General features: G+C 42.7%; 1 pseudogene across 1 annotated transcript; it reads right to left on the bottom strand.

Moving 5' to 3' along the window:
- Positions 1-4,306: 4,306 nt before the first annotated feature.
- Positions 4,307-4,650, bottom strand: LOC308342005 (large ribosomal subunit protein P1-like; annotated as a pseudogene). Its single transcript has one exon. The product of its transcript is annotated as a large ribosomal subunit protein P1-like (transcript).
- Positions 4,651-25,984: the final 21,334 nt, after the last annotated feature.

The following is a 25,984-nucleotide window of genomic DNA, read 5'->3' as shown; positions in this document are numbered from 1 at the left end:
TTTGGGATGCAGCAAAGGCAGTCCTTGGAGAAAAGTATATAGCAATACAAGACTTTCTCAAGTACACAACCTAAGCCTACACCTAAAGGAGATAGAGAAAAACAGCAAAGAATTCCTAAACCCAGCAGGAGAAGAGAAATAATAAAAATCAGAGCAGAAATCAATGAAATAGAAACAGAAAGAACAATAGAACAGATCAACAAAACTAGGAACTGGTTCTTTGAACAAATTAATAAGATTGAAAAAACCCTGGCCAGAGTTATCAAAAAGAAAAGAGAAAGGACCCAAATTAATAAACTCATAAATGAAAGAGGGGAGATCACAACCAACACCAAAGAAATACAAACAATTATAAGGGCATATTATGAGCAACTATACACCAGCAAATTAGACAATCTGGAAGAAATGGATGCATTCCTAAGACATATAAACTACCAAAACTGAACCAGGAAGAAATAGAAAACCTGAATAGACCCATAAGCAGCAAGGAGATTGAAGCAGTCATCAAAAATCTCCCAAAAAAAACAAGAACCCAGGACCAGACAGCTTCCCAGAGGAATTCTACCAAACATTTAAGGAAGAATTAATACCTATTCTCCTGAAACTGTTAGAAAAAATAGAAATGGAAGGAAAAATTCCAAACTCATTTTATGAGGCCAGCATTACCTTGATCCCAAAACCAGATGAATACTCCATCAAAAAGAAGAATTACAGACCAATATCCTTGATGTACATGAATGCAAAAATTCTCACCAAAATGCTAGCCAATAGGATCCAACAGAACATTGAAAGGATTATTCACCACGACCAAATGGGATTTATTCTGGGGCTGCAAGTTTGGCTCAACATCCACAAATCAATCAATATGATACAATACATTAATAAGAGAAAGAACAAGAACCATATGATACTCTCAATAGATGCTGAAAAAGCATTTGACAAAGTACAGCATCCTTTCTTGATCAAAACTCTTCACAGTGTAGGATAGGGGGTACATACCTCAATACCATCAAAGCCATCTATCAAAAACCCACAGCATATATCATCCTCAATGGGGAAAAAACTGAGAGCTTTTCCACTAAGGTCAGGAACACAGTAGGGCTGTCCACCATCACCACTGCTGTTCGACACAGTACTAGAAGTCTAAGCCTCAGCAATCAGACAACAAAAAGAAATAAAAGGCATCCAAATGGGCAAAGAAGTCAACTTTGCATATGATATGATACTTTACGTGGAAAACCCAAAAGACTCCACTCCAAAACTGCTAGAACTCATACAGGAATTCAGTAAAGTGTCAGGATATAAAATCAATGCACAGAAATCAGTTGCATTTCTATACACCAATAGGAAGAGAGAAGAAAGAGAGATTAAGGAGTCAATCCCATCTACAATTGCACCCAAAACCATAAGATACCTAGGAATAAACCTAACCAAAGAGGCAAAGAATCTGTACTCAGAAAACTATAAAGTACTCATGAAAGAAATTGAGGAAGACACAAAGAAATGGAAAAACATTCCATGCTCATGGATTGGAAGAACAAATATTGTGAAAATGTCTATGCTACCTAAAGCAATCTACACATTTAATGCTAGCCCCATCAAAATACCATCAATCCTTTTCAAAGAAAAGGAACAAATAATCCTAAAATTTATATGGAACCAGAAAAGACCCCGAATAGCCAGAACAATGTTGAAAAAGAAAACCAAAGTTGGTGGCATCACAGCACCAGACTTTAAGCTCTATTACAAAGCTGTAATCATCAAGACAGTATGGTACTGGCACAAAAACAGACACATAGACCAAAGGAACAGAATAGAGAGTCCAGAAATGGACCCTCAAATCTATGGTCAACTAATCTTCAACAAAGTAGGAAAGAATGTCCATGGAGAAAAGACAGTCTCTTCAACAAATGGTGTTGGGAAAATTGGACAGTCACATGCAGAAGAATGAAACTGGACCATTTCCTTACACCACACACAAAAATAGACTCAAAATGGAAGGAAGACCTCAATGTGAGACAGGAATCCATCCAAATCCTTGAGGAGAACATAGGCAGCAACCTCTTCGACCTCAGCCACAGCAATTTCTTCCTAGAAACATCGCCAAAGGCAAGGGAAGCAAGGGCAAAAGTGAACTATTGGGACTTCATCAAGACCGAAAGCTTTTGCACAGAAAAATGAACAGTCAACCAAACCAAAAGACAACCGACAGAATGGGAGAAGATATTTGCAAATGACATATCAGATAAAGGGCTAATATCCAAAATCTATAAAGAACTTATCAAACTCAACACCCAAAGAATAAATAATCTAATCAAGCAATGGGCAGAAGACATACACAGACATTTCTGCAAAGAAGACATCCAAATGGCCAACAGACACTTGAGAAAGTGCTCATCATTACTCGGCATGAGGGAAATACAAATCCAAACCACAGTGAGATACCACGTCACATCAGTCAGAATGGCTAAAATTAACCAGTCAGGAAATGACAGGTGTTGGTGAGGATCCAGAGAAAGGGGAGCCCTCCTCCACTGTTGGTGGGAATGCAAGCTATTGCAGCCACTCTGGAAAAGTATGGAGGTTCCTCAAAAAGTTGCAAATAGAGCTACCCTATGACCTAGCAATTGCAGTACTGGGTATTTACCCTAAAGATACAAATGTAGTGATCTGAAAGGGCACATGCATCCAAATGTTTACAGCAGCAATGTACCCAATAACCAAACTATGGAAAGAGCCTAGATGTCCATCAACAGATGAATGGATAAAGAAGATGTGGTATATATACACAATGGAATATTATGCAGCCATCACAAAACCCAAAATCTTGCCATTTGCAACGACATGGATGGAACTAGAGGGTACTATGCTAAGTGAAATAAGTCAATTAGAGAAAGATAATTATCATATGATCTCACTGCTATGAGGAATTTGAGAAACAAGATAGAGGTTCCTAAAGAAAAGGAGGAAGAAATGAAACAAGACGAAACCAGAGAGAGAGAGAAGCCATAAGAGACTCTTAATCTCAGGAAACAAACTGAGGATTCCTGGAGGGGAGGAGGGTGGGAGGGATGGGGTGACTGGGTGATGTACATTGGGGAGGGTATGTGTTATGTTGAATGCTGTGAATTGTGTAGGACTGATGAATCACAGACTCGTCCCTCCAAAACACATAACACATTATATGTTAATTTAAGAAAAAAAAAAAAAGGTATGTCCCTTACCATAGGCTGTAGAGCTGTACATAATCTAGTTCCTGCCTCTGTCTCCAGACTTACACCAACTCCACCTAGCTCCTAGTGTTCTCTTAGATCTGCTACTTTAGCCACAAGGGGTCTCCCTTCTTCAACAAAGCATGACATTTCTTGCCTCCAGGCTTTTGCACTTGTTCTTCCTTCAGCTAGAGTACTACCCTCTAGCTCTTTTGATGTCTGGCTTGTTGTCATTAAGATCTTACCTCAAATGTTCCTTCCTTAAAAAACTGTTCTTGCCATTTTAATATAGCCATGCCTTACCCTAACCCACTCCCCTTTTGGCTTAGCTTGGCTTTCACAACCTAGTGAAGATGTGATCTTCCAAAAATTACCAAATATTTTTGAGATTCAGTGTAACAATAATTTTACCTTTTAATTCCAAGTAGTATTCCACTGTATAAATATCCCACAATACGCTTATCCATTCACTTTGTTGATACTACACTTGATCTTAGCCAAAAGGCCGAGAAGCGATGCCATTCACTTTGTTGATAGAAATTTGGGTCATTTCCAGTTAGGTCTATGAGGAACAAAACTGCTATAAACATTTTTATATAGGTACTTTGTGGACATGTTTTTCATTTCTCTTGCAATACTCCCACTCAGAAAAGAAGTCTATTTGGAAAGTCTCATGTTACAGCACATTCTTAATTATTTTATTCTGAACTACCAAGCACTTCAGGTGGTGAAAGATTAATTAGCTTTAAATGATATCAAACAAATAATAATATTTAGATATGCAACAGCTTCCTGATGGAAATGGTGAGAGAGATGGGAAGTGGAGAGAAACTTATATATTTAGTAATTTGTCCTAAAAATATGACTTCACAATTTTCTCTGTTGTATGACAGAATAAACAAGCGTTTTCAATACAGTTTGAAAAGCAATAGAGTTCCATATGAATATCTACTGAAAAATGGATAATATGGTATATTCATACAATGCAATATTAAACAGGATGTGAATAAGCTACTGCTACATGCAACAACATAGACAAAATTTTTTTTTTTTTGAAGACTTCAACTTCTTATTGAACAGGTTACAGAAGAGGTTTAGTCAAAAAGACCAAAGCGCATGTTGACATCAGTCTCCTCTGAGTCTTCTTTTTTGCTTCCACTTTCTTCTCTTCAGTGGGGGCAGACCTGGTGGAGGGAGCAGGACCCCCTGCTGGTGCAGCACCAACTGCTGGGGCAGGTCCCCAAGCCCCTACATTATAGATGGGGCTCCTGATGTTGACATTGGCCACAGCTTTTGCAAACAAGCCAGGCCAGCAAGGTTCAACATTTACATCTGCGGCTTTAACGAAGGTATTGATCTTATCCTCTGTGACCATCACCTCATCATCATGTAGGATGAGGGTTAAATGGATGCAGGCAAGTTGCAAGAGGGAGGCCATAGTGTGGGCAAATGCTGAGCGAGCACTGCCAAGTGTGGGGCTAGTCACCAGATCAGGAGAGGGTCTCACTCCAATGTGGTCTTAGCTTCCTTGGAAGGACTGAGCACCTTAGGAGCAGCTGAGGAAAAAACAACATGGATAAAGCTTATAAGGAAAATTATCTTATATTTCAGGTTAATCTTATATTTAGTCATCGATGGTATGTATGTTCTCCACTTTTCATTAAAAGAGTGACACATCCATAGGCCCTAACTAAGGAGTAGCACTGTACAGTCATGTTATAGCATGTCAGCTCTCCCAACCCCCACCCATCACACACTTATTTGGGGACGAGATATATGTCTCACCCAAGAGCAGCCAATCCATAATTAAAATTAATACATGCAATCCATGATCACTAAAATTAAAACAAACACAAGCAATCTGTGCTCAGTGGATTCCATGCTCATTACGAATGCCAGAGGTAATAACAAATTCCATCTACGGGAGTTTCTCAGCAAAGGTATATCTAAATGGGGCCCTGAACAAAAAAGAAACATATGCAAATACGAATGAGACTGAAAATGAAACTTACTGACTCATATCAGTAAACCAGACAAAGAGAAACAAAGTATACTTTGGTATAAAGTATATAACCAGAATTAAATATAACAAGCCTAACTCTGTATGCATTTAATAACAGAACATCAAAAACCGGTAAAACTGAATGGAGAAGTAAGTAAATCTACAATTATAGTAGAGATATCAGTATCCCTCTCAAACGCTGATAGAACAATTGGTGATGGTAGCTAAAATTAGAAAACAGAAAAATGAAACTCGACCATTCTCTCACACCATACACAAAGATAAACTCAAAATGGATGAAAGACCTCAATGTGGGACAAGAATCCATCAAAATTCTAGAGAAGAATATAAATAGTAACCTCCTCAACATTGGCCACAGCAACTTCTTTCAAGACATGTCTCCAAAGGCAAGAGAAACAAAAGCGAAAATGAACTTTTGGGGCTTCATCAAGATAAAAAGCTTCTGAACAGCAAAGGAAACAGTCAACAAAACAAAAAGGCAACCCATGGAATGGGAGAAGATATTTGTAAATGACACTACAGACAAAGGGCTGATAACAAAGATCTATAAAGAACTTCTCAGGGCGCCTGGGTGGCTCAGTGGGTTAAGCCTCTGCCTTCGACTCAGGTCATGATCTCGGGGTCCTGGGATCGAGCCCCGCATTGGGCTCTCTGGTTGGCTCTGGTTGGCTCTCTGGTTGGCTCTGGGAGCTTGCTTTCCCCTCTCTCTCTGCCTGCCTCTCTGCCTGCTTGTGATCTCTCTCTCTCTCTCTCTCTCTCTCTCTGCATCAAATAAATAAATAAATAAAATCTTTAATTTAAAAAAATAGCTATTAAATTTTTTTAAAAAAATGGGCAGAAGACATGAACAGACACTTCTCCAAAGAAGACATACAAATGGCTAACAGACATATGAAAACATGATCATCATCATTAGCCATCAGGGAAATCCAAATCAAAACCACATTGAGACACCATCTTACACCAGTTAGGATGGCAAAAACTGACAAGGCAAGAAACAATAAATGTTGGAGAGGCTATGGAGAAAGGGGAACCCTCTTAAACTGTTGGTGGGAATGTAAGTTGGTACAGCCACTTTGGAAAACAGTGTGGAGCTTCCTCAAAAAGTTAAAAATAGAGCTACCCTATGACCCAGCAATTGCACTACTGGATATTTACCCCAAAGATACAGATGTAGTGAAAAAAAGGGCTACATGTACCCCAACATTCATAGCAGCAATGTCCATGGTAGCTAAACTGTGGAAGGAGCCAAGATGCCCTTCAACAGATGAATGGATAAAGAAGATGTGGTCCATCTATACAATGGAATATTACTCAGCCATCAGAAAGGATGAATACCTACCATTTACATCAACATGGATAGAACTGGAGGGGATTATGCTAAGTGAAATAAGTCAAGCAGAGAAAGACAATTATCATATTATTTCACTTATTTGTGGAACATAAGGAATAGCATGGAGGACATTAGGAGAAGGAAGGGGAAAATGAAGAGGGGAAATCAAAGGGGGAGATGAACCATGAGAGACTATGGACTCCAGGAAACAATCTGAGGGTTTTAGAAGGTTGGGGTGAGGGGATGGGTTAGCCCAGTGATAGGTTTAAGGAGGGTGCACATTGCTTGGAGCGCTGGGTGTTATACGCAAAAAATGAATCATGGAACACTACATCAAAAACTAATGATGTACTGTATGGTGACTAACATAACATAATAAAAAAATGAATAGAACAAATAAAAACCACTATACAAAGGACACGTACCTTCCACCAGTGATGAGGCTTTCACACCCAGCCAATAGGCTGGTGATCTAGTTCCAAAATCCTTTTTTAGAGTCTGTTTCCTAGGAATATTCTCAATATTTACTATCTTAGCCATATTGCCCAGAAAACAGATCTGAGACAGGGATTCATACTGTAGGAGCCCACCTGTAATGAGAGTGAGAAGCAGGGTCAGGCAGACAGAGAGAAGTGATCCAGTTTTGACAGAGGCCTCTGTTGATCCCATGCAGAGCTAGAAGACCCTTAAGAGTTGTCTCAAATTGAGGCCTTTGTAGCTCCCACATCAAACAGGCATTGGTAGAGAGGTGCCTCCAAGGATTATGGGACCTTAGGCAAGACACCTCCTTTCAGCTGAGAGCAATTCTTAGGCAGGGCCTTCCTGTGAGCCAGTGAGATAGGAGCCTCGGTCCTGAAAGGGGATGTGGACAGGGCAGCACCGTATTCACTGCAAAAGGTCTGAACCTTAGTGTTTTTACACTTGAGACGTCTATTAGACATAGAGCTGGAGATGTCAAGTAGCCTGGAGCTCAAGAGAAAGGTGTGGGCCCGAGACAAATTTGGAGTTCACAGCACTTAGGTGACATTCTAAAACCATAAAACTAGGTGAGATGACCAGGGAAATTAGAAAAGAAGTAGTTCAAAACCTGGACCTTGGCGCACTTCCAGATGAAGAGGTCTGGAGGAAGTGGAGGAACCAGCCAACCTAATAGAGAAGGAGCAGCCAGCGAAGGAGGAAGAAAGCTAAAAGTGTGTTACCTGGAGGCCAAGCACAGAAGGTGAGAAGGAAATAACCAATGATGTCAAATGCTGTAGATAGGTCAGGGGAGAGGAAGAAGATGTGTCCATTGGATCTAGCCGTCTGGCAGCCACTGGTGATCTTGACAAGAGCAGTTTGAGTGGCAGAGTGGAGGTGAAAGCTTGACTGGAATCAGTTTATGAGAGAATGGGAAGAGAGGAACTGGGTGCATTAACAAGTAGCTGACTGAGGCATTTGCTATAAAGAGAAGCAAAGAAATGTGGTGCAGCTGAAAGGGACATGGGGTTAAGGAAGGCAAGGGTAAAAGAAATGAAGTTTTTCAAAGATAAATGACAGAACGCATATGATGAAAATGACTGGTCACACAGGACAATTGATAATGTGGGAGGAAGAGGGGGTAATACTGAGTGATGGCCTTGAGTAGATGGTGTAGTGTGGGATCTGGTGCACAGATGGGAGAGTTGGTCTAGTTAGGAGTGTAGGTCTTTCAACCGGGGGAACAGTAGGGAGGCAGAATACATGGGAGTTGGTAGGAGTATTGTGGAAGTTCCTTTGATTACTCCAATTTTCTCTGTGACACAGGAAGTACCAGGATTGGCTGAGAGTGGGGACTGGGGAGATGCTGGAGAAGAGTAAATGGAAGAGAGATGTAGTTTGATAGCTGGACAGCATCAATGCCCACTTGAGGTCTGTGGTCATTAATTTAAAGGGACAGTGATGAGCATGACTCTTTCCTCATCACAGCTATTCATCCATGTAGTGGGGATAAAATCAGTGCCCCCCTCTTTGGGTTGTTGGAACAATTTAAGGAGTCAACATTTTAAATATACAGTATCACTTAAGTGTTCTTATGATCCTGTAGAGTACATTGTTATCTTGAGTACATATCTAAATTTGATCACAAATGTGTTGACTCATAGAAACTCAAGGTTAAAAACCATTGAACCCAACCACTTAACTGATACTTGAATTGTATCCACATTGCCTTTCAGCCTTTGTCTGAGCCACTCAGGGACAGCACATGTGCTATGCAGTCATTTCATCTTTGGACATCTGGACAAATACGGAAATCTGCTCTGTAGTAACCTTCACCAATATCTACTCATTTAGGCCACTCTGAAGAGAGTATCCCTGTCCGTGTGCCTCTCCCTTCTATAAGTGGTCCTCATCAAGTCTGGCTGTAGACTGGACAGCAGTCCACACAGTCAGTCTGGACACTCAGTATGCTCCCAACCTTTCCTTCCTTAGAGGAATCATGAACATTTGCCGAAGAAAACACTTCTGTTTTTTAATTCTTCTCACCTCCTGGAGCCACATTCCCGTCAAAGCTTCAGACTTGGTTACCTTGCTTACCTCCTCAGTGAGAAGTGTGTGATCTGTTTTTGCCTAGTCTAGAACAATTCTTCATTACTGTGTTCTGGAGAATTTCATAAGATCTCAGTGTTTATTCCATGAAAAATAGTTTTATGTAGTCAAATGGTTTTGGAAAACTGCAGACAAAATTAAACAGTTTTCTCATGTAAAAGTATGCTGACATGTACTATAAATTCCCAAAGGGGAGCTGTAATGAATTTCCTAAATGTATAGGTTAACAAATGCATTTTGTTGTGGTTGCTTCTTTTCTGGGACTAGCATTACATAGAACAATCTTTGGGAAGTCTCGTCCAGGGAATTAATCTCAAACTCAACTATTATGTGACATATAAAATATTAACTTAGATGACTTTATTATAAAATTACATAAATATGTACAATCATAAAATTAGGGGTAAACTCCACTCCTTATGCATACAGCTCTCATATAAATAACTATAAAACCAAAATCAATTTACAAATTAAATATAAGCAAACCCAGTAAAATTCAAATTGACTGCATTAAGTTAATGTGACATGTAGTATGGTTTTGTTTAAGCAAAATCGCCAATGCAGGGCTTTTTGGTAAAAACATAACATCTTAGGGGCGCCTGGGTGGCTCAGTGGGTTAAAGCCTCTGCTTTCGGCTCAGGTCATGGTCCCAGGGTCCTGGGATCGAGCCCCACATCGGGCTCTCTGCTCAGCAGGGAGCCTGCTTCCTTCTCTCTCTCTGCCTGCCTCTCTGCCTACTTGTGATCTCTGTCTGTCAAATAAATAAAATATTAAAAAAAAAAAATAAAAAAAAAATAAAAATAAAAACATAACATCTTATTATTAACTTGGTTTTTCTGACTTTGTGCACAATAGACTTGCATTTGAATCATCATATCATTGCTGATAAATTTCTTTTTTTTAAATGGAGCTCATTTAGCCACAGGTTTATTTTTGGATGGGTCAATCAATGTAGGGGTGCAGCCCTCCCAAATAAAAAACTGTAATTTAAAAAAATTCTTTTAAGCAAATTAGTTATCACATATTGACTTATTTTCTGCCATTGAACTGTAGTAAGTTAGTATGAGCAAAGCATACAAGGAAAACACTTAAAATATGAATACTATACAAATACTATACTCACTGACATGTGCAGATTCTTTCAAGTTTGACGTTTCTATTTTTCTCTGTCACATGGTAGTGAAGAAAATTTTCCCAGTACTTTTACTTTCCTGAACTAGCAGAAACCTTCATTTATAGATCATTCGAAAGTATTATTTGGCCTTCACTTGGCAGGAACATGATCACAAACAGACACAAACTCAGGCACCAAAATCAGAAAGCTAATTCATCTTTTCTGTCTCAGTCAGCTAAGCATCTGCCTTTGGCTCAGGTCATAATCACGGGGTCCTGTGATCAAGTCCCACATCGGGCTCTCTGCTCAGGAGAGTGTCCACTTCTCCCTTTCCCTCTGCCTGCTGCTCCCCAGGCTTGTGCTCTCTCTCTCCCTGTCAAATAAAAAATAAAATCTTTGAAAAGGAGAGAGAGAGAATCATCCATAATTCAGAACATGCTTGTGTTCATTTTTAGAGATTATTATAAAAGTAGAACAGATGAGGGGGAGGAGTCAAGATGGCGGAGAAGTAGCAGGCTGAGACGACATCGGGTAGCAGGAGATCAGCTAGATAGCTTATCTAACCATTGTGAACACCTATAAATCCAACGGGAAATCGAAGAGAAGAAGAGCAACAATCCCAGAAACAGAAAATCGATCACTTTCTGAAAGGTAGGACCTGCGGAGAAGTGAATCCAAAGCGACGGGAAGATAGACCCCGGGGGGAGGGGCCGGCACCCGGCAAGCGGCGGAGCGACGGAGCACAAAACCGGGACTTTTAAAAGTCGGCTCCACTGGGAGACATCGCTCCAGAGGCTAAACTGGGGGGAAACCCAGGCGGGGTCAGCATAACCCCAGGACCCGCGGGGTCACAGAAGGACTGGGGGTGTCTGAGTGCCGCAGAGCTCGCAGGTATTAGAGCGGGGAAGCCGGCTATAGCGACAAAGCCGAGGAGTGAGCTCTAAGCCCGGGGTTACCTTGTGCCGGTCGCAGGCTGGGTGGGCTCGGAGCGCGGCCGGAGGCCACGGAGACAAAAGCGACCCGGCGCTTTTCTCCAGCTCCAACAATTGACTGCTTTCCTCGAGGCGCGACCGCAAGCCAGGGAGGCGGGGCTATTGGGCGCTTTGCTCTGAGAGCGCACTGAGGAGCGGAACCCCAAGCTCTCGGCTCCTCTGGGCCGAGAGATTGGGAGGCCGCCATCTTCATTCCCGTCCTCCGGAACTCTACGGAAAGCGCTCAGGGAACAAAAGCTCCCGAAAGCGAACCCGAGCGGATTACTTAGCCCGGCCCCTGGCAAGGGCGGTGCAATTCCGCCTGCGGCAAAGACACTTGAGAATCACTACAACAGGCCCCTCCCCCAGAAGATCAACAAGAAACCATCCAAAACCAACTTCAGTCACCAAGAACAGCGGAATTCCACAGCAGGAGAAAGCAAATCCTACCTGGACAAAATGACAAGGCGGAAAAACTCACCTCAAAAAAAAGAACAAGAGGCCGTACTGAAGGCTGGAGACCTAATCAATACAGACATAGGTAGCATGACAGATCTAGAGTTCAGAATGACAATTCTCAAGGTTCTAGCCGGGCTCGAAAAAGGCATAGAAGATATTAGAGAAACCCTCTCCGGAGAGATAAAAGCCCTTTCTGGAGAAATAAAAGAACTAAAATCTAACCAAGTTGAAATCAAAAAAGCTATTCATGAGGTGCAATCAAAAATGGAAGCTCTCACTGCCAGGATAAATGAGGCAGAAGAAAGAATTAGTGACATAGAAGACCAAATGACAGAGAATAAAGAAGCTGAGCAAAAGAGAGACAAACAACTACTGGAACACGAGGAGAGGATTCGAGAGATAAGTGACACCATAAGACGACACAACATTAGAATAATTGGGATTCCAGAAGAAGAAGAAAGAGAGAGGGGAGCAGAAGGTATATTGGAGACAATTATTGGAGAGAATTTCCCTAATATGGCAAAGGGAACAAACATCAAAATCCAGGAGATGCTAAGAACGCCCCTCAAAATCAATAAAAATAGGTCCACACCTCGTCACCTGATAGTAAAATTTACAAGTCTTAGCGACAAAGAGAAAATCCTGAAAGCAGCCCGGGAAAAGAAGTCTGTAACATACAAGGGTAAAAACATTAGATTGGCAGCGGACCTATCCACAGAGACCTGGCAGGCCAGAAAGAACTGGCATGATATATTCAGAGCACTAAACGAGAAAAACATGCAGCCAAGAATACTATATCCGGCTAGGCTATCATTGAAAATAGAAGGAGAGATAAAGAGCTTCCAGGACAAACAAAAGCTGAAAGAATTTGCAAACACCAAACCAGCTCTACAGGAAATATTGAAAGGGGTCCTCTAAGCAAAGAGAGACCCTAAAAGTAGTAGATCAGAAAGAAACAGAAACAATATACAGTAACAATCATCTTACAGGCAATACAATGGCACTAAATTCATATCTCTCAATAGTTACCCTGAATGTTAATGGGCTAAATGCCCCAATCAAAAGACACAGGGTATCAGAATGGATAAAAAAACAAAACCCATCCATATGCTGCCTACAAGAAACTCATTTTAGACCCGAAGACACCTCCAGATTTAAAGTGAGGGGGTGGAAAACAATGTACCATGCTAATGGACATCAGAAGAAAGCTGGGGTGGCAATCCTTATATCAGATCAATTAGATTTTAAGCCAAAGACTATAATAAGAGATGAGGAAGGACACTATATCATACTCAAAGGGTCTGTCCAACAAGAAGATCTAACAATCTTAAATATCTATGCCCCTAACATGGGAGCAGCCAACTATATAAACCAATTAATAACAAAATCAAAGAAATACATCGACAGTAATACAATAATAGCAGGGGACTTTAACACTCCCCTCACTGAAATGGACAGATCATCTAAGCAAAAGATCAACAAGGAAATAAAGGCCTTAAATGACACACTGGACCAGATGGACATCACAGATATATTCAGAACATTCCATCCCAAAGCAACAGAATATACATTCTTCTCTAGTGCACATGGAACATTCTCCAGAATAGACCACATCCTGGGTCATAAATCAGGTCTCAATCGGTACCAAAAGATCGAGATCATTCCCTGCATATTTTCAGACCACAATGCTCTGAAGCTCGAACTCAATCACAAGAGGAAATTTGGAAAGAACCCAAATACATGGAGACTAAACAGCATCCTTCTAAAAAATGAATGGGTCAACCAGGAAATTAAAGAAGAATTGAAAAAATTCATGGAAACAAATGATAATGAAAACACAACAGTTCAAAATCTGTGGGACACAACAAAGGCAGTCCTGAGAGGAAAATATATAGCAGTGCAAGCCTTTCTCAAGAAACAAGAAAGGTCTCAAATACACAACCTAACCCTACACCTAAAGGAGCTGGAGAGAGAACAACAAAGAAAGCCTAAACCCAGCAGGAGAAGAGAAATCATAAAGATCAGAGCAGAAATCAATGAAATAGAAACTAAAAAAACAATAGAACAAATCAACAAAACTAGGAGCTGGTTCTTTGAAAGAATTAATAAGATTGATAAGCCCCTGGCCAGACTTATCAAAAAGAAAAGAGAAAGGACGCAAATAAATAAAATCATGAATGAAAGAGGAGAGATCACAACCAACACCAAAGAAATACAAACAATTATAAGAACATACTACGAGCAACTCTATGGCAACAAATTTGACAACCTGGAAGAAATGGATACATTTCTAGAGATGTATAAACTACCACAACTGAACCAGGAAGAAATAGATAACCTGAACAGACCCATAACCAGTAAGGAGATTGAAACAGTCATCAAAAATCTCCAAACAAACAAAAGTCCAGGACCAGACGGCTTCCCAGGGGAATTCTACCAAACATTTAAAGAAGAATTAATTCCTATTCTCCTGAAACTGTTCCAAAAAATAGAAATGGAAGGAAAACTTCCAAACTCATTCTATGAGGCCAGCATCACCTTGATCCCAAAACCAGACAAGGATCCCACCAAAAAAGAGAATTACAGACCAATATCCTTGATGAACACAGATGCGAAAATTCTCACCAAAATACTGGCCAATAGGATCCAACAGTACATTAAAAGGATTATTCACCACGACCAAGTGGGATTTATTCCAGGGCTGCAAGGTTGGTTCAACATCCGCAAATCCATCAATGTGATACAATACATTAATAAAAGAAAGAGTAAGAACCATATGATACTCTCAATAGATGCTGAAAAAGCGTTTGACAAAGTGCAGCATCCCTTCCTGATTAAAACTCTTCAAAGTGTAGGGATAGAAGGCACATACCTCAACATTATCAAAGCCATCTATGAAAAACCCACCGCAAATATCATTCTCAATGGAGAAAAACTGAAAGCTTTTCCGCTAAGGTCAGGAACACGGCAGGGATGTCCGTTATCACCACTGCTGTTCAATATAGTACTAGAAGTCCTAGCCTCAGCAATCAGACAACAAAAAGAAATTAAAGGCATCCAAATCGGCAAAGAAGAAGTCAAACTATCACTCTTTGCAGATGATATGATACTATATGTGGAAAACCCAAAAGGCTCCACTCCAAAACTGCTAGAACTTATACAGGAATTCAGTAAAGTGTCAGGATATAAAGTCAATGCACAGAAATCAGTCGCATTTCTTTACACTAACAACAAGACAGAAGAAAGAGAAATTGAGGAGTCAGTCCCATTTACAATCGTACCCAAAACCATAAGATACCTAGGAATAAATCTAACCAAAGAGGTAAAGAATCTATACTCAGAAAACTATAAAGTACTCATGAAAGAAATTGAGGAAGACACAAAGAAATGGAAAAATATTCCATGCTCATGGATTGGAAGAACAAATATTGTGAAAATGTCTATTTTACCTAAAGCAATCTACACATTTAATGCAATCCCTATCAAAATCCCATCCATTTTTTTTAAAGAAATAGAACAAATAATCCTAAAATTTATATGGAACCAGAAAAGACCTCGAATAGCCAAAGGAATATTGAAAAAGAAAGCCAAAGTCGGTGGTATCACAATTCCAGACTTCAAGCTCTATTACAAAGCTGTCATCATCAAGACAGTATGGTACTGGCACAAAAACAGACATATAGACCAATGGAACAGAATAGAGAGCCCAGAAATAGACCCTCAACTCTATGGTCAACTAATCTTCGACAAAGCAGGAAAGAATATCCAATGGAAAAAAGACAGCCTCTTCAACAAATGGTGCTGGGAAAATTGGACAGCCACATGCAGAAAAATGAAATTGGACTATTTCCTTACACCACACACGAAAATAGACTCAAAGTGGATGAAGGACCTCAATGTGCGAAAGGAATCTATCAAAATCCTTGAGGACAATGCAGGCAGCAACCTCTTTGACCTCCACCGCAGCAACTTCTTCCTAGGAACATCGCCAAAGGCAACAGAAGCAAGGGCAAAAATGAACTATTGGGATTTCATCAAGATCAAAAGCTTTTGCACAGCAAAGGAAACAGTTAACAAAACCAAAAGACAACTGACAGAATGGGAGAAGATATTTGCAAACGACATATCAGATAAAGGGCTCGTATCCAAAATCTATAAAGAGCTTATCAAACTCAATACCCAAAGAACAAATAATCCAGTCAAGAAATGGGCAGAGGACATGAACAGACATTTCTGCAAGGAAGACATCCAGATGGCCAACAGACACATGAAAAAATGCTCCACATCACTCGGCATCAGGGAAATACAAATCAAAACCACAATGAGATACCACCTCACACCAGTCAGAATGGCTAAAATTAACAAGTCAAGAAATGACAGATGCTGGCGAGGATGCGGAGAGAGGGGAACCCTCCTACACTGTTGGTGGGAATGCAAGCTGGTGCAACCACTCTGGAAAACAGTGTGGAGGTTCCTCAAAAAACTGAAAATAGAGCTACCCTACGACCCAGCAATTGCACTCCTGGGTATATATCCTAAAGATACAAACGTGGTGCTCCGAAGGGGCACGTGCACCTGAATGTTTATAGCAGCAATGTCCACAATAGCCAAACTGTGGAAAGCGCCTAGATGTCCATCAACAGATGAATGGATAAAGAAGATGTGGTATATATACACAATGGAATACTATGCAGCCATCAAAAGACATGAAATCTTGCCATTTGTGACAACATGGATGGAACTAGAGGGTATCATGCTTAGCGAAATAAGTCAATCGGAGAAAGACAACTATCATATGATCTCTTTGATATGAGGAAGTGGAGATGCAAGGTGGGGGGGTTTGGGGGGAGGTAGGAAAAGAAAAAATGAAAAGATGGGATTGGGAGGGAGACAAACCATAAAAGACTCAATCTCAAGAAACAGACTGAGGGTTGCGGGGGGGAAGGGGGATGGGAGAGGGTGGTGGGGAAATGGACATTGGGGAGGGTATGTGCTATGATGAGTGCTGTGAAATGTGTAAACCAGACGATTCACAGACCTGTACCCCTGGGGATAAAAATACATTATATGTTTATTAAAATAAAAAAAATTAAAAAAAAAAAAAAAGTAGAACAGATGAAGGGAAAATAGAGATTAGGAACTGCTAAAATGCCTGCATTGCTCTTTGTAGAGAGAGTTGGTCCACAGCCTCTCTTCTCAACACAGGGATGAAGAGAAACCACTTGGCCAGAGTCCCCAGTTCCTGCTTTTTTCATTTATGTTTCCTTCCCCTCCCCGCAAACAATAGGAAGGAGCAATGAGGTATATTTTGATATTCATTCACACCAATGTGCTACCTCTGTTGGCAGTTTTAAGTTTTAATCCATTATTTATTTATTTAAGTATTAATCCATTATTGTGGAAGGAAAGACTTTCCCTATCGCTAAAGGAAGTTCAAATTCAGACTCCCTGGACTGGAGGAGGAGACAGGATTTGGGGATGGAGAGGATACATAGGAGTGATTCTGTGCTTGGAATTTAAACTATATTTAGGAATAAAATTGAACAGAATATAAATCTAATCTGAAATCTAACTTGCACTTGCAGGTTTAGGCAGGTGACCCAGAGAAAGCTGCTCCTGCAGACACTCTCATGTCCCTTCTTCCCAGTGTCCTCCTCTGTCTCTTGCTCTGGACATCAGCTGTCTCTGGCTTGGGGTTCTCTTCCTGTCTGCCTCTCCTCTTTCTGAAGCCTGTCAGTTGCCTCTGTCCCATCTCACCACCTCTACACCCAGGGAGGGAAAACATGCTCTAGGACCCCTCTGCATGGGGCTGGGACTGGGAGGCACTGCACTGACATGAAAAGTACATGAAGGGAAACTCACCTCCAGAAGTTCAAGGGCTGAGAAGTAAGATGCACGCCCTTTGTCTTTCATCTCATACTAAGATGCCAAAGATTGAAAACCCAGAATCTGGTCTCCAGGTGCACACTGATGCTCTTTACCACTAAGAGTTCTGGGCGGTGGGGCATCTGGGTGGCTAAGTTGAGCATCTGCCTTTAGCTCAAGTCATGACCCTAGGGTCCTGGGATAGAGCCTGTATTGGGCTCCCTGCTCAGTGGGGAGACTGCTTCTCTCTCCCTCTGCCCCTTCCCCTGCTTGTGCTCTCTCTCTCTCAAGTAAATAAATAAAATCTTAAAAAAAAAAAAAAAGGAATTGTGGGCTGTGCTGAACATCTAAATGAAAATATGTCTTGAGGATTTTCTCTGGCTAGTAATCTCACTCATTCAACTGGATTTTCTGATCTGAAGAGCTCTAAATGGCCAATATTCCACTAAAGTCAGGCATGGCAGGATTCTTGCCTTTTCTTGAAGAGGAGAAAAAGGCGAAAGAAGGTGACCATAAACTGGGATCAAGAGCGTGCACCTAATACATTTCATACAAGGCGTGCTCCTAACTTCTTTCTGTACAATGTTCATTGTTTTCCCTTCTCATTTTTATTTTTTTAACTTTTTTTCCTCATGCTATCAACAAATATTTATTAAGCCCCTTGCTCTTCGCTTTGCATTTCAGAATTCAAAGGTGAAAAGTCTCATCATTCTCCTTGAGGGACTTTCAGTCTAGAGGAGGAAACAAACAAACAAAAAACTGAACAGCAAGGCAGCAAATAATCACAATATGTGGCCACTCCTTTATTTGCTCCAGGCTTGTGCAGCGGTCCACGTTCCCGTTATCTCCTCAAAGCAAGATCCCCTCCTCCTCCCTGTCTGCCAAGATTCTACAGTCCTTGCCTAGTATCTTGCAGAGAAGGGCACTTAGTGTATACATTTGTGATAATGAAGATACAGACCTTTATGTAAGTACAACAGATCCATCTATGAGTTGCAAGCTCTCTGCGCAGGGGTGGTATCTAACTGTCCACTTCACACAACACACGGTTACTGGGAAGGAAGCGCAGTAACACTCTCCTGCTGCCACCTGGTGCTTTATTTACACTAAGTTAGGCTCCCAGCAGTGGATAAGGCAACTGAAAATCATCTACCATGCTCAACCCTAAAATGAAATCCCTGCCCTCCCCCACAACACATGCGCAGGCACACATGAATACACACTCACCATGCCCACATACACACGTCCCCTCATTGCTTCCAACTCTGCCAGCCCAGAGCAGGTTTTCTGCAAAAGTGCGTTCAGTTAAGGCTGGCATGGGGAAAGGTGCCATGACTGGAAAATGTTTTTCCTCTGGATGGCAAAAGCACATGCTGGGATGAAGAACCCAACTCTGTAGAGTTAAGAGTTAGTGAAGCAAGTGGTGCCCACCAGCTTGTCGGTTAGCTCCTCACCAAATATTTTTGAACACCAATTTTGTGACAGGCACAAGGGAAGGCTCTGGGAAATCACTGGTGAGCAAGATGAGTACATTCTCTGACCTAAAGGGGCTTACAGTAGAGTGTGGAGAGTTCTGTAAACTCTTTTTTTTTTTTTTTTTGAGATTTTGTTTATTTATTTAAGAGAGAGCGAGAGAGCACAAGCAGGGGGAGGGACAAAGGGAGAGGGAGAACCAGGCTCCCCACTGAGTAGGAAGCCCCATGTGGGGCTCAATCCCAGGACCCTGGGATCATGACCTGAGCTGAAGGCAGACACTTAACCGACTGAGCCACCCAGACACTATGAGTCTTGTTAACTCTTAACAAATAAATAAAATCATACCAGGCATGTGTAAGGGCTAGAAAGGACACTAAATATGGGGATGTGACTGAGGGGCTGCCTCAGTGAAGTGGCCAGGGATGTCTGCTCAGAGGAGGTCACATTTGAGGTGAAGAGGTGACACTGATGATGGGGGGAGGGGCATACCAAGATCTAGGGGAAGAGACTCTGAGGCAGAGAGGCCCACACAGCCCTGAGAAGAGAAAGATTGTGATATCTTAAGGACAGAGAAAGGCCAGGGTGGCCAAAGCAACATGAGATGAGTGATGGACATGTGGAGGAAGGGGAGGCTGGCGAGAGTGGCAGGGTTGGATGGGCAGACGCTTGGGAAACAGCAAAATAAGGCCTTTAGATTGGATTCTATGTGCAAAGGCAAAACTGCTAGATGTATTTAAGCAAGGGGGTGCTCTGCTCTGCTTTTAGGAATGATTGTGGTGGAGGATGGATTCCAGGAAAAGTGTGGAAGTCTGAGACTTCCAGGAAAAGTGTGGAAGTCTAAATGGTTGTGGCTATAACCTAGGTAGAGAGAGGATGATGTGTTCTAGCAGCCAGTGGAGATAGGGGAAGTGTCAACTTTGAGATATATTTTAGAGGTAGAGCCAAAGAGTTTATTGAAAGTCTAGATGCTGGGGTGTGAGTGAAAGAAAGGGCTTTCAGAGTGCCCAGGTAGATGGTGGTACCATTGACTATGGTGAAGAAGGCTGAGATGTGAGAATATATTTGCGAGTGGGGAATCAATAGTTCTGTTGGGCCATGTTATATTTGAAATATCTGTTAGACTTCCAAATGGAATAGACAGGTAGGGGCTAAGTCTGGATCTCAGGGAAAAGGTGCAATGGAGAAGTGGGCATCTTCCCCATGCAGATGGTACATGTGGCCATGTTTGCTACCCGTATTCTGCTTATAGCTTCAAATAATATCCTTACCCAGCATCCGCTATCCCAGCTCTCAGAAGAGCAAGTTTCCCTTGGCAAGAATAGCAAAGGGAAAGATTGGATGGGATGGTAAAAATCGGCCATTCTAAAGAAGCAGCCACTCCAGGAATGTGCATAAGATATCAGACTTTGCACACAGCAGAGCCAGACCTTGAACCTACGTGTGCTGGCAACCAGCACTCCCTCTGACGCCAAGAGGGCCTGATGGTACAGAGCTGGTGGGGTGCAAACAAGGGCGGGTATATGTACATCCCACAAATGGATTTAAAATGAAATTTTTAATCTGTATGTGGGGTTTTCATTCTTTATCATTCAAGAATGAGTGAGAGTTCCAGATCTAGCATAGAACAAACAGGACCAAAAGTTTTAAAAATAGCAAGCTCTAGAAACCAGTCTCTTCATCTCTGTCTCTAGGGCCTCTCTGAGCCCCATCATCTGTCTTGGTCATCAGCCAAGGCCTTAGGACACAGAGCTCCCAGACGCCCTGGGAGTCCGCATCTGCCCTTTGTGAATATGGCAATGGGAAGGCGAGGCACCACTCGGTGTCCCGCAAAGCACCACTAGAGGGCTGCAGAGACTAGCCGTGACAGGTACAACAGGCTGGCCACCAAGACCCAGACGGGAGAACCAGCCGTCCTTACCTCGTGGCCCAACACTCCCTCCCTTGAGGCGAGGGAGGAAATTGGAGCCTCAGAAAGGTGAAGGCCATGGGCTGGAGAGTGACAATCACACGTCTATCACGGGTCCTCTGGTTCAAAATTCGGTGTGATATCATGGCAAGTGAGAGGGTTTTGGAGCCAAGAATCCCAGGTTTTGCTGTGTCCCATTTTGTGTCGTTGGTCCAATGGCCCAGCTTGTCTGAACATCAGTGTCCTGGTCTGTACAATGGGCACTAGTGTTTCTGCCTTGCCGTGTATCATGTTACGTCGGCAAGCTGGCAGAGCGGAGAGGCCTGCCACTTAGGAAACATTTGCCAAATGCCCAGGCCTTCCTCTCTTCCTGACGAGGCGCTGGTTCCTCTCTGAGCTAGCTCATCCTCACGAAGCAGCTTTAAGTCCTCACCCCCAAAGGATCCCGTCTGGTTGTAATTCCCTGCCTCAGAGTAAAAGATGGAAACAGCACTATAGAGCACTTAAAGAAACATAACAAAGAAAACCGTAGGATATATATGTGTTATGTATCTTTTTAATTTAACACGGGGGCTGGGAAAGAGTGTGTCTTCCTTCACGGTGTCCTAGGATTTGGATCCCAGGATCTTTTCACCCACCCCCAATCAGTGGGTATGTGTGGAGCTCCTTCAACGGACAAAGGAGTATGGGGGATTCAGAACACCAGGGAGCCCTGTCCCCAATGGCAACCACCATTCTGCTCCAGACATTGCTTGTATCACCTTATTTACCTTAGCTCGTTTCTTCTCCCAACCATCCTCCAGATCAGGTTTCCTTGGCTTGATTTTAGAGACGAGGACCAGAAAGGTTAACTCACTTGCCCAAGTCCAACCAGCAAATAAGTAGCAACACTGGAGTGTAAGCTCAGCTCTGCCTGTGCTTTTAGTGTACCCCTTTTCTTTGAAGTCCTTGCAAAAAATGAGAATGTGGGCAGGGCCATGAAAAAAGGCTCCCCAGATTTCTGAAGGGAGTGGTTGCTCCTGACTGAGGAGTCTGGAAGGAATTCTGGAGGAAAGCTCAAAGTGGACAGGCCTGGAGGTGGGGAAAAGGAAGAAGGACTTCCCACACACCTATTTGTAGTAAATTGGTGTCTTGCAACATAGTGTAGGGGCACCTGGGTGGCTCAGTCAGTTAAGCATTTGCCTTCCACTCAGGTCTTGATCCTGGGGTCCTAGGATCGAGCCCTGTGTAGGGTTCCTTGCTCAGCAGGGAGCCTGCTCCTCCCTCTGCTCCCTGTGCTTGTGCTCGCTCGCTCTCTGTCACTCTCTCTCTGACAAATAAATTTCAAAAAAGAAACATGGTGTAGTTGGTGTATGAGAGAAAGACTCATGGGCACACACAGGCATGCACTTACTCTTGGGCAGATGGAATACTCTAAAAGAATCTTCCTGGAAGAAAGTAGGGGTCAAAAGCTGAAATTAAGAAATCTCTAAGTTGGAGTGGTAACATTCATGCGCTTTCAGGACCAGCTCACCCAGGAAATTAATTTCACGTTGAGTTGTTCTATTAAAAACCCTGACTGAACTGTCTCCACAAGGTAAACAGCGGGAAAGCCTCCGGGAACTTCCTAAAGCATGTAACATAGCCAGAGGCTGACCTGACCTAATTGGCAGGAGGAGATCAGAGGCCAGGGAAACCCAGTTCTCTTCCACCTACCACAAGCCTGGCCAGCTGCCACTTAGAGATGCCAGCCCAGTGGCCAAACAGCAGCTGCAAGGCTCCCCCGCGTCCCCTGCCCCGACCCCAGCCTTCAGAGGCTCTGCCCACCAGCTTGTCAGTCACTGTGAGCACCTTCCAAACATGAAAGTCCAGATGCTCTTGCAAAGCAATTCTAGAAATAGCCAGGCACCTTAGTGTAAGCCGACACAGGAAACATCCTTCCTTCTGGTACAAAGCATACTCCTCCAAAGGGCAGGGAGAGGAAGTCATAATTAGAATCATTCATTCATCCAGCAGAAGTGAGCCTCCGGCTAGGAGCCAAATGTAGTTCTCAGTCCCGGCTGCACAGGAGAATCACCTGGGATCTTTTAAAAATACCAATGTCAGGGCTCCACCCAAAACCAATTAAATGAGCCTATCTGGGAGTGGAGCCCAAGCCCTGGTATTCTTTAAAAGCTCTCTGGATGATTCTTATGTGGTTGAGAACCACCGCATTACATATCATGTACAACAAAAACCAAAATCACTGGTCAGGCTGCGAGGAGCTTGCAGGTCCACCCAGGCCTAGAGTTTGCAGTGGGTTTTTTTCGGGCAGGTGACCTTGACTGATCTTCACAACCAGCCTGCGTTAAAAAGAAAACCACAGGCCCAAAATGGCATCGCTTGGGCCAGGCCAAGTCACCAAACCCAGGTTTAATACTTAACCTAATTGCAGTTCCAACCTGCCCCCAGAAATGTTAAGTGTTAGCCTGTCAGTCAGGAATTTTCTGATAAACACCAATGAGGTAATTTGTCACGGGGCCCATAAGACCCCCTGCCTTTCCCCCTAAGGGAATGTGATCTTGCCTGGAACAATTGTTTCTTTTCTTTTGCTTATAACTTTCTTTCCCCACTGTCCTTCCTATAAAAGTCTTCCATGTCCTACATCTCCGTGACGCACCTCTGTACTTGGTTAAACAGGACGCTGCCTCATTAATGAATTGGTTAATGAAGCCAATTAGATCTTCAGATTTACTCAGTTGGGTTTTGTTTTTTCATGCCTGGGTGGGTGCTGGTATCGCCCATTTTGCAGATGATGTAGCTGAGGCTAAGAGGGAGCATCTGTGCCCAAGGTCACGCAGCAGGTAAGCAGCAGAATGGGCACAGAAACTGGCTTTTCTGATTCCAGGACTCTTGCTCGATGTCACTGAGCCATGCACAGAGGAACTGGACTTGAGAAGAGGCTCAGTGCACATCGTAACTACACCATGGCAGGGGTCAAGGGCCAAGGGAACACATGGGTGCCAGTATTATTAGAGGGACCTACTCATCATAGAAAAGTCCAGTACCAGCTGCTGTCCATCAGTGTTCCTATAACTGAGTCTATGTTGATCAACTGCTTGTTTTTGTTTTAAAGATTTTATTTATTTATTTGACAGACAGAAATCACAAGTAGGCGGAGAGGCAGGCAGAGAGAGAGGGGGAAGCAGGCACCCCAGTGAGCAGAGAGCCTGATACGGGGCTCGATTCCAGGACCCTGGGATCATGACCTGAGTCGAAGGCAGAGGCTTAACCCATTGAGCCACCCAGGCGCCCCCAATCAACTGCTTATTTATTTCACCATTTTCATTAAGGACTTTTCTAGGTAATAGAGCCTGTGGCCAGAACAGTAAGTAGACACTTAAAAGATCGCCTTGCCAGGCCCAACAAGTGGCCTTGGGATAGGTTAACAACCCCTAAGAAGAATAAAATTTATTGCACAGATTCTTAGGTTATGAACAGTAGTACCAACAAGTTTGCTGACTTGCTGGCCATGAATTAGTGGTCAATAGATGTTTGAGGGGCAGCCTGTGTTAATAGAAAGAAGAGGGAGACAGGTGCACCACGTGGCTAGACTTTGAAATCGAATTCCCTCTCTGCATGGCAATTTCAGCCTTATAGGAACTTTGCTTCTTTGGGTGATACTCACATAGTTTTGCCTACTCAGGAGTGGGCTCTAACATTTCCAACGTGGCCTCAGAAATACTGAGTCTGGTTTCCTAAGGTCATTTGGGAAGCAGAAATTGCCACTCTTCATAACCAGATTTACTAGCCCTGTGCAATTTGGCCTGGACTTATCTCTCATCTGCTCTTCCAACCACTTCTTCACTCCTGGGGTCTGTCACCGTTAAAAGGCAATCCTCTCATTTTGCAAACTAGGAGACTGGGATCACAAGAGACACCTGGCAGAGCCAAATGAAGAAGTGGTAAAGCTAGGACCAGGCCAGCCCCACCCTGCTACTCCGTCAGGACAGAAGCAACAGGATTGACCAGCATTTGCATGTGTAGATCTTATTCCAAAAGCCTAACTAGAGAAACTCAGTTACCAGTCTCATTTGTGTAAAATACAGTACTCTACCAGGCTCATTTTATGTATTTATTTATTTTAAATGCTTTTTTTTTTTTTTAAGTAATCTCTACACCCAATATGGAGCACAAACTCACAACTCCGAGATTAAGAGTTGCGTGCTCTACCAACTGAGCCAGCCAGGCACCTGCCCCACTGGCTCATGTTAGAGGCCCTTATGCATGGGTTCAACCTTAGGCAACATCACGTGCATGTAAGCAGAGCTCATCTTATAACCCCTCACCTCTTTCAGGTGAGGAATAAAAAAGCGAGACATGCTAATATGCATTACTAACACCTCAGTATAGGCAAAACCCATATCTGTTTTTTAAAAAAGGATTCACCTTGTATGTAAACCATACTTCAGTGATAGATGAAAGAAAGAAGAAGGAAAGGAAGTAGGAAGGAAAGAAGGAAGGGAGGGAGGGAGGGAAGAAGGGAGAGAGGGAGGGAGGGAGGAAGGGAGGGAGGAAGGGAAGGAGAAGACAGACACATTTAGGAGAATTTTTTTAAAAAGCCTTTAACAGCAGCAGTCTTGGTCTTTGATATCTGTACTCAGACCTTCTTGGCTCCTTCAGTAACAACAAAAGTATCAATAATCAACATACCATTTACTGAACACCCACTTTGTTCCAGGTGGTGTAAAATATGTTTTTATATATATTTAATGCTTTACCCCATGTAAAGCAGGTCCTATTTTTTCTATAAGCAGATGAGGGAATTCGGACTCAGAGTGGACAATAGCTTGCACAAATTCACACAGTGAATAAGTACCTGAGCCGGGATCAAATGTGCCTGCTCAAAAGACAGGATCTTTGTACCACATACATAAATGACAGGTACTCCACCTCCTCTTGCTCTTACATGAACAAGTGTCCAGAAACTGTGGACGCGGCAGGGGCTGCACACAGATTCCAGGATGCACAATGGAGAAAAGTATCAGTCCCCAAGGGCTGAGCATCTTGTAGTTGCCTTCTAATTCCCCCCTACCCCCAAC

This window comes from Martes martes (assembly GCF_963455335.1).
Source record: "Martes martes genome assembly, chromosome: 4".
NCBI classification, from domain to species: Eukaryota; Metazoa; Chordata; class Mammalia; order Carnivora; family Mustelidae; genus Martes; species Martes martes.
Note: the sequence above shows the minus strand (reverse complement) of the source record. Positions and strands in the feature narration are given on the sequence as shown.